This window comes from Hyperoodon ampullatus, assembly GCF_949752795.1.
Source record: "Hyperoodon ampullatus genome assembly, chromosome: 14".
Classification (NCBI taxonomy): Eukaryota; Metazoa; Chordata; class Mammalia; order Artiodactyla; family Ziphiidae; genus Hyperoodon; species Hyperoodon ampullatus.
The window spans coordinates 77071124-77081733 of NC_136927.1; positions in this window are offsets into that span (position 1 = coordinate 77071124).

A 10610-nucleotide genomic window follows, 5' to 3' on the forward strand; every position below is an offset into this window, starting at 1 on the left:
CCTTATTGGTACTTCATGCTTCAATACTTCCACAGAAATCCTAAGAAAAATTACATCCTCCTACATAACCACAATAACATTATCACACCTAAGAAAATGAACAATCACACCACAATGACCTGTAATATCCAGTCCATTCCCAAATTTACCCTTTGCTTTAAAAAATGTCTTTTATAGCTTTTTTTAAACAGTATCAAATCAGGGTTTACACATTGCATTTGAAATTATTTCCATAGTATTCGTTTATCTACCATAGTCCCTCTACCCTTTTTTTTTATCATCCCTCCCCCAACATGTTATTTAAAACACTTTTAAACCCATTGGGAAGTTGAAAGAATGGTACCATAAACACCCGTACACCACCATTCAATGTTTTGTTTAATTGAAACAAAACAATTGGTGCTGGGTCAATTGGACTTCCATATGGGGAAAAAAAAAAAGACATCACTCCTACCTCACACTATCCACGAAATCAGTTTAAGATGGATTGTAAATCTAAATACGAACGATAAAACAAAAAAACAAAAGCTTTTAGACGAAAACATAGAAGAATATCTTCCTGTCCTTGGGGTAGGCAAAGATTCATCAAACACCAGCCAAAAAGGAAAATTTTGATAAGTTGGGCTACATTAAAATAAGAATTTCTCTTCATCCAAAGACACCTTTAAGGGAAAGCATAGGCTGCACAGTAGAAGAAATAGAAATACGTAGCTGACAAAGAATTCATATCCAGGGCTTCCCTGGTGGCGCAGTGGTTGAGAGTCTGCCTGCCGATGCAGGGGACACGGGTTCGTGCCCCGGTCCAGGAGGATCCCACATGCTGCGGAGCGGCTGGGCCCGTGAGCCATGGCTGCTGGGCCTGTGCATCTGGAGCCTGTGCTCCGCAGCGGGAGAGGCTACAGCGGTGAGAGGCCTGCGTACCACAAAAAAAAAAAAAAAAGGATTTATATCCAGAATATTGTTTAAAACACACACAGATTTATAAAGACCAACAAACCAATAAGGAAAAAAAAGGAAAAACTTGAACAGACATTTCACAGAAGAAGATATGCAAGTGGCCAATAAGCACATGTAAAGGTGCTTGCGTTCATTTGTCTTCTGAAAACTGCAAATTAAAACCACACCTCAATACCATCTTTGGGCTGCTGATTCAGAGGATATCAGGAAGTGCCTAGAGCCGAGCCTGGAGGAAGTCCACCTTGAATGGCAGAGCTAAAAATTATGACTCTGCCAAGGAAACAGAGGGCTCTGGAGGCTGAGGGAAGAGGCGCCTCTGCCTTTGTCCATGAGACCAAGGTCACTTTTCATCCCCGACATCATGTTATACATGTATGTGTTTATTTGTTCCTTTTCTGTCTCCTGTATCGAACATAAGCTCCATGCAGTCAGGGATTTTGTTTCATTCTCTGCTGAATCCTTGCATCTAGCACAGTGCCTGGCACACAGCAGGTGCTCAATAATTATTGAAGGAATGCTGAATGAATAGCAGATATGCATTGAGCACATCTGGGCATGACAAATGCAGAGGTGACCAAGAGGAGGTGCCTGCAGCCCACTGGCAGGACTGATAGGAAAGTGGGTAACTGTGGTACAACGCGACGAGGGCAAGACTCATATGAGCAGCAGTCTGGGGAAGTGTCCTGTGAGATTCTAGATGGCCTTTGAAAGGGAGTTGAGACATGCTTGCTCGAGGGGCAGTGAGAGGAGGCCAGCCTGCCTGGAGCAGCTGGTGCCTCCAAGGAAAAGGAAAAGGGATGGAGCGAGATCAGAGGGGCCTTAACCCTATAGCTCAGTAGGGGCCCCAGAGTCAGAAAGATCTCATGACCAACCAGTCCTGCCTCTTCCTCACTCTCGCTCTGTGACCTTGGCAAGCCATTTCACCTCTTTGAGCCTCCAATTCCACATCTGTAAAATGTGGATCATAGTTTTTCCTCCTGGAGTTGCTGTGAGGACTAGAGATAGTACCTATAAAGTGTCTGGCATGTAGCAGGCGCTCAATCAATGGGAGCTGTCCTATTCTTACACTTTTTCCTGTGGGCCATAGGGAACCCTTGAAGGCTTTAGAAGAGAGGAGTGGCCTAAAGAAAGGTGGTGGGGGGGTCCCTTGAGAAATTCCAGGATAGCATGAATTGGGCCTCACATGCTTGTCAACACTCAATTACAGACTAGCCCAAGTAAAACACATGAAGAAAAGGATCCAGAGCCTGAAGTAAGTCAGAAATAACACTATGCCCTCCCCAACCCCCTCAAACTCTCCTGTTCCAGGCACCTGCCCCGAGGAAGCCATCGCACAATCCATAAATGCCAATCACCAGTATTGTGATAATATTACAAAGCAGTGACTATCTGAGTTCAAACTCCCAGAGGCAGTGAGTAGATAAAGGTAGTTGACATGTCATAACTGCTTTCCAGGCCCCAGGAGACTTGGCATTGATTACTTCTGGTGCCAGAAACTCCTGTTGACTGAATATTGACTGTGAGGTTCACCCTGGTAAACTCCAGCCAGGCAGTCCTTAATCAACCCTTTCAGAGGAAACTGAGGCTCAGAGCAGAAGTGACAGACACCATTTCCTGCCAGCAGCTTTAAGAGCCAGTGTGTCCTCTTACCCCTCTACCACAGTGACCATCAATGTTCCACAGAGCAGCTGCCCCACCAGCTGAGTCCCAAAGGGAGGAGAAAATTCCCCTGAACCCATCAGGCCAGTGATGAACATATAGCATGAGCAAGAAATAAAACTTGGTTTTAAGCATCTGAGATACAGGTGCTGTTTATTTTACTACAACATAACTGACTTATCCTAACTGATCACAAATATACTCTTGGGCAGCATCATAGGCAGCATCTCAACATATTTTTATAAGGTATAGCCGCAATGAAACATGTAACTGAGGTTTATTCATTTCTTGATGATGTTAATTTGTTTCCTTTTTTTTTTTTTTTTTTTTTTTTTTGCGGTATGCGGGCCTCTCACTGTTGTGGCCTCTCCCGTCGCGGAGCACAGGCTCCGGACGCGCGGGCTCAGCGGCCATGGCTCACGGGCCTAGCCGCTCTGCAGCATGTGGAATCCTCCCGGACCGGGGCACGAACCCGTGTCCCCTGCATCGGCAGGCGGACTTTCAACCACTGCGCCACCAGGGAAGCCCTCCTTTTTTTTTTTTTTTTTTTGCTATTACTGGTCCATAGATCCTTAGCCACAATTCAAAATCTAAAAATCTGAAACCTAATTTTTCATAATTTATTTGGCAGTAAGACCTGAGCTGACCTGAACTTCTTTGGTGGCAAAACTTGACCTCAATAGACAGAAAGCTATCTATAATCTTTATCACACTTAATATGAATAATCATATGTTCCAGTGAGAAAATATTTAGATTTTTACGTACAGGGTGACCCATTCCTCTCAAGGGGTGTTATATAAATATTCAGTGTATGTACCATGTTACCTTTCAAAATTCTGAGTTTTTTTTTTTTAATTTCAAAACATATCCGGCCCCAAAGGGGTTTGGATGAGGGATGGTGGCCCAGTACAAACGCTGCTGCAACGAACATCTCTTGCAGAATGTCATTTACAAAGATGGCCTCAACAATATTTCCCATTCCCATGTTCTTCTGGAACTTACTTTAATTCCTCTCCCTTTGAACCTGGGTGGGATTGTGAATCACTTATAGCCAATAAAAAGTAGTGGAAATGCCAATGCACAACTTCTGAGGAAATGCAGCTTCTGACTTGTTGGTTGGACCATCCACCTTAAGAGCCTTTAGCCACCACACTGTGAGGAAGCCCAGGCCACATGGAGAGGCCACGTCCAGGTGCTCTGGTCAAGGCCCCAGCAGAGGTCCCAGCTGACAGTCGGCATCAATCACCAGACACGTGAGACAGCAAACCTTTAGACAGTCTAGCCCCCAGCTGTCAAGTCATCCTCCACCTTCAAGCCTTCCTAGCTGAAGCCCCAGGCAAGCAGTCCTCACTGTGCCCTTTCCAAATCCATGAGCATAATAAAATGTTTCTTGTTTACACCACTAGGTCTGGGGTGGTTTTCTATGCAACAATAGTACCTACAACAGTGCTCTTCTGTATGTCTCCTGCACACCAGGGCAAAAGTTTCTCCATAGCACAAACATACAAGAGTGCATTTGCTGAGCAGTAGGATATGCACATCCTCTGTTTAACTGACTGTTTCCCAATTGTTCTCTGAAATGGGTGTGCCAATTTACACTCTCTGCAGCAGTGAACAAGGACTTCCTGCCTCAACCATGGCTGCTATGATGAGACTTTTCCAGGGCTCTGTCCCTCTGCCACAAAGGCCCTCTGAAGAAAGAGAGTAAGATATGAGGAACTGGCATAAAAAGTTAGCAAAAGTCTTCAGGAGCATTAATTCTATGGAGACCTATGGCTTTGCAGTCAAAAGACTGATATATATCGCTTTTCTAAATTCTGACACTATCTTTTCTATCCTGGACAGGAAGACCTAGGACATGACCAGGTGACTCCTAGGGAATATCAAGCGATGGAAGTGATTCTCTCATTCAGCAAGTATTTATATCTACCAAAGTGGGTGCCAGGCATTTTTCAAAATGCTAAGAAAAGAAAGAAGAGGAGGAGGAGAAGAAGTATAGGTACCAGATATTTATTGAACATTTTTAGATATTTAACTTCCACTCACTTCTGCAATAGTTCCAATTTCCTCCTCCTCTGCTTTCAGTCTGTGGGGTTCTCTGAGGTTGTTGACTCCATTTCTGCCTCCAGACTTGTTAGGTGAGCCAGCCTGGCGAGTCAGAACATCGTATTCCTCTGGTAATAGTAATTGGTTCAGGGTTGGGTAGACCAGTCAGAGCCAATGAGACTCAATTCCCAAACATTTAAAGTTGTGCTTTTGGAGAAGCCAACCTTCTCTTCCATGCTAGATATAAATATGAAAGGTTGTGAGGCTGATGCAATGGCAGCCATTTTATCCACATGTGGAGCCTGGGGATGAAGCCGGCATATGGAGAGAAACTGATGCAAGTAACAAAGAGAAATCGAGTCCTGATGACATAATTTGAGTCCTGAATCCATCTAGTCCTAGCCTGCCATTCTTTCCGCCACCCCCCCCCGCCCCACACACACCAGGTTTTCTACCTGCTGAACTTTTTGTTTTGTTTTGTTTTATATTTAATTGAAGTATACATACAGAGACATACACATATCACAAGTGTATAGCTCACTGAATATTTAAAACTGAATATACCCATTTAACAAGCACTCACATCAAAAAGAAGAACATCACTGGAACTCAATTTGTACAAATAGAATCATAGAGTGTATTCTTTTTTTTTTTTTTGCAGTACTCGGGCCTCTCCCTGCTGTGGCCTCTCCCGTTGCGAAGCACAGGCTCCGGACGCGCAGGCCCAGCGGCCATGGTTCACGAGCCCAGCCGCTCCGCGGCATGTGGGATCCTCCCGGACCGGGGCACGAACCCGCGTCCCCCGCATTGGCAGGCAGACTCTCAACCACTGCGCCACCAGGGAAGCCCAAGTATACTCTTTTATGTCTGACTTCTTTTGTTCAGCATTATGTTTGTGAGATTCAGTCGTATTGAGGAGTGAAGTTGTAAGTCACTCATTTTAATTGCTGAATAGTATTCCATTGTGTGACTATACCACATTTTATTTTCCAGTCAACTGTTATCAGGCATTTGTGCAGTTTTTAGCTGGAGGCTGCTATGAATAATGCTGCTGTAAAGTCTTTAGTGTAGTAGCTCTTGTACTAGTAAACTACTCTCTTGACATAATGTATTAGGACTTCCAACTCAAACTGGCTTAAACAAAAAAGAAATGTATTGCCTTAAATGACTATAATGGCCCGAAGCAAGGTTACATGGCTTCAGGCATAACTGAATCCCAAGGGCTCATGTAATAACAGCACACAATTTCTCTCCATATCTTATCTCTGCTTTCCTTTGGGTTGGCTTCATCAGATTCACCTGTACCCCCGAGGAGGTGGTCCCCACAGCTAAGGAATCCCTGCCAAAAAAAGTGTTTATGATCAAGTCTCATTGGCTTGGTTTCAGTCACATGGCCATCCCTGAACCAATCAGGGACTAAGGGAATGGAGTGTGCTGATTGGCTGGACCTGGTCACATGCCTACACCCAGAGCCAGTGGGCAAGAGGAACTTCATATGAACTACCTGACTGATGGTGGAAAGGGTGACTTCCCAAAGGGAGACCAAGGTGCAGTTACTCCAGTGGAATAGATGCTGGGTAGGCAAAAACAATAGACGTTTGTGGACCATACCAAGCTTTTTTTATGCATTCATGACTTTACATACTCTGTTTCTGCTACCTGGAAACCCTGGGTTCTCATTTCTCTTCATCCTTTAAGACCCAGCTCAAATATTTTTCCCCAGTGTGATATCTCCCAGAATTCTTGGTCTGGATACTCAGATGGGTGCTCTTGACCTCCATTTCACTCTCCTTCTACTGCAAGAGGCTCAAAAGCTTAAAATGACATTCCCCAGGCTCCCTTGCAGCAAGGAGGCCAGTGGTAAATTAAGTTCTGTCAACTAGATGCATGTGCATGAGATCTGAAGGGTGGGAGGGAGGCAGTGGTCCTCTTCCTGTGGCTGTGGCTCCTGACCAGCCAGTCCTGGAAGATGGGAGGAGCATGGGCAGTGGAGTCCTCCATCTCGGCCCCAGTTTGAAGGGTGTGAGGCAGGAGGATGTGGCAGTGGTGATGGCAGGAGCAGCAGCAGTTTGGTGACTTCTGAAGCACGGCCAGAAGGAACCTTAAAGTGGAGGAAGCTTAAAATCAAAAGTCCAGGGCTTCCCTGGTGGCGCAGTGGTTGAGAGTCCGCATGCCGATGCAGGGGACACGGGTTCGTGCCCCAGTCCTGGGAAGATCCCACATGCTGCGGAGCAGCTGGGCCCGTGAGCCATGGCCGCTGAGCCTGCGCGTCCAGAGCCTGTGCTCCGCAAAGGGAGAGGCTGCAACAGTGAGAGGCCCGTGTACCACAAAAAAAAAAAAAAAAAAATCAAAAGTCCAAAATGGGGACTTCCCTGGCAGTCCAGTGGTTAGGACTCTGCACTTCCACTGCAGGGGGCTCGGTTTTGATCCCTGATCAGGGAACTAAGATCCCACATGCCGCGCAGCGTGGCCAAAAAAAAAAAAGAGAGAGAGAGAGAAGTCCAGAATGGTCACCCCGATCACTCCTCCACCCCTTCTGGTGACTTTGCAAGCACCTAAGTCCTGTATCAAATCCTGTTTTGACTAAGGACCTGGAGTGGTTTCTATTTCCTGAACTACATCCTGACATAAAATTCTCTGATGTAGAATAATCATAGACACCTCTGTGAGAGCACCAATTACACTGCTTTATGTGTACATACATACATGTGGGTGTATTTTCACGTGTGTACATAATAAAACAAGCAATTAAATAGCATTTATGCTGCATCAGGCTCTGTTCTAAGCACTTTACTTAAGCCTTACAACAACGTCTTGAGGGAGGTATTATCACCACCCTCATTCACAGATGAAGAAACTGAAGTGTAGAAGGTTTAAGGAACTTGCCCAAAGTCACACAGCTGTGTTTTTTTTTTATATATATATATAAGTTATGCGACAGTTATGGCTAGATTATACATTTCCTTGAGGGCAAGAAAATGTCTCTTTTTCATCTTTGCACGCTTTGTGCCTAAATCAAGGCCTGGCACATGGTAGATATTTGGCAAATATTGGTTAAACGAATGCATGAATAAAATGTTTATGAATTCATCTGAGTCTGCTGTAAGAAAACAAAAAAATTCCCCCTCAAAATCCAATTATTAAAAAATGTTTCAAGGTATTTCTTTTCCCACTAGAGCATGGGTAAGTAAACTTCTTTTGTAAAGGGCCAGATAGCAACTATTTTTAGTTTTGCAGGCCATACAATCTCTGTCACAACCACCTAATTCTGCTAGTGTAGCACAAAAACAGCCATAGACATGCAGCTGTGTTCCAATAAAACTTTATTTTCAAAGATAGGCAGTAGGCCAGATTTGGCCCATGAGTTGTAGTTTGCTAACCCCTGCACTAGAGAATGAGTCTCTATTGTATCAAAGTATTTACTACAGATTATTGCACCTAGTAAAATCCATCAGTACCTTAATTTTTACTTTGTTTTGAAAAATTATTTTTTAAGCCACCACCGTTCAGCTTATCCCATTTACTTCCTTCAGTATATTAAACTTCCTGGCACATAATTTTCATCATTCACTCTTCTTATCAAAAACTTTGGTGGCTCTCTATAGCTTATAGAAGAAAACATAATCTTCATTTGACCTTCAAGACCCTCCATGACCTGGCCGTGACCCTTTGTATCTTTTACGTCTCTCCAACATGCAAGTGGGGATGGAGAATAAGTATTTCAGGTTCTATACTGAAGAGTGTGCTTAGTAACATTCCATGATCCTACACCATACCGGGCTCAGTCAACATTCCATGACTCTACACAGAAGAAGGGGGTTCAGGGCTTCCCTGGTGGCGCAGTGGTTAAGAATCCGCCTGACAATGCAGGGGACACAGGTTCAATCCCTGATCCAGGAAGATCCCACGTGCCACAGAGCAACTAAGCCCGTGCACCACAACTACTGAGCCTGCACTCTAGAGGCCATGAGCCACAACTACTGAAGACCACGCGCCGCAACTACTGAGCCCACGCACTGCAACTACTGAAGCCCATGCACTCTAGGGCCCACGTGCTACAACTACTGAGCCCACGTGCTGCAACTACTGAAGCCCGCATGCCTAGAGCCCACGCTCCACAACAAGAGAAGCCTCCACAATGAGAAGCCCGCGCACCGCAACGAAGACGCAACACAGCCAAAAAAAAAAGAAGTGGGTTCAGCTAACATTCCTTGGGTCTATACAGATCAGGAAGCTCTGTAGACATTCCATAATGATAAGCAAAGAGGCTCTGCAAACATTCAATGATGTTATAGAAGCAAGTGTTCTGCAAACAGTACAAGATTTAAGCCACAAAAAGGGGTTCTGCAAACATTCCATGATTCTGTATATATAAGAGTGTTCCTCAAAAATAGTTCATAATTCTATATACAGGAAGGAAAAGTTGATCAAACACCCTAAAATTCTATACTCAGGGAGTGTTCTGTAAACATTTTATGATTTTATACCTAGGAAGAGACTTACAAATATTACATAATTCTATAGATAGAAAAGGGCTGTGTGAGTCTTCCTTGATTTTCCAAGGTGTTTTGCAAACAGTTGGTGATCCTGGAGAGGGATCTGCAAACAATTAATGATTCTACTTGGAAGAGGGTGTTCATTTCCCTGATTCTACTGAGAACAGGAATGCTCTGTAAAGATTCCATGGTACCAAACATAGGAAACTCTGTGTGCAGTTAATGATACTACAGATAGGAGGGTATTCTGTAAATATTCCTTGATTTCACACAGAGAAGGGGCAGTCTACAAATATCTCATGATTTTATATGTAGGAGAGGGTTCAGAACACATTCCAAGATTTTACACAGATGAAGGGAGTCCAGCAAACACTCCTTGATTCTGCTGAGAAGACAAAGAATCCTTACAAATGTCCCTCGATGTTACATACAGGAAGAGGATTTGGAAGCAGTTCATTATTTAATACGCAGGAGAGCGCTTGGCAAGTGCTTGGGAATTCTGTGGGCTGTAGTGGGCTTGGCAAATCTGATCTTACAAAGGAAAGCTGGGGGATGGGCAGTTCCATCAATGGACCCCAAAGGCCAGAGCCCTGAGTCTCTAAATGTTTCAAGTGCACATAAAGATGTCTGAGACCAATACTGACTCCAAAATATAAAATGGAAACCGCAAAAATTGAAATTAGTCTAGGTTTAATAAAAATGTCTATAAAATATAATGTTAGGTCAGCTAGTCATCTACCTCTGAACTCACACGATTGCATGTAATTGTATCTACTGAGCCATGGGGATGCATTTTGTTATGCTTAATATGATGTGGATGCGGCCTTACAAAGTAACAATGCCAGAGGCCCAGGAATATCCTAAAATGACCCTAGATGGGGAAGTTGCTGGAAAGTTCCCGTGGGAAGGTCAGAGGACTCTCATCTCCAAGCCACTTGCTACCCCTACCAGCCCAGCTCCTGAGCAGAACGCTGACATTCCAGAGCTGGGCTCAGTTCATCCTCTGCTGGGGTGATAAAATATCCCAACTCCCAAGAGACCGACAGGGCTCCAAATATCACCCACTGATTGGAGGAAAGGCTGCCCATGTCCACAACAGGGAAAGCCAGTGAGCCAAGGACATTATGTTGTGGCATGTGTCTGGAGCAATCAGATATTGTCATGGTATCAGGAAGGAAAAACAGCTGTGTCTGCTTCTCCCCCTCCCATCCTCTGAGCCCGCAGCATGACTCCAAGCAGAGTAATGGGGGTCAGAGGAAGGAGCTGTGGCAGCAGCTAAGCCCCAGGGTCACAGGCAGGAATTAGGAATGTTGACCAAAGGAGGTGAGAGAACGTCTGAGTCTAGGGTCTAAACATCCCAGAGCCCGGCCATAATCAGTCAGCCCGTACGACAGCAAATGTAATATTGCCCTGAGCTAGAGGCCACAGGATGGGCAGAGGTTAGAGCTCTG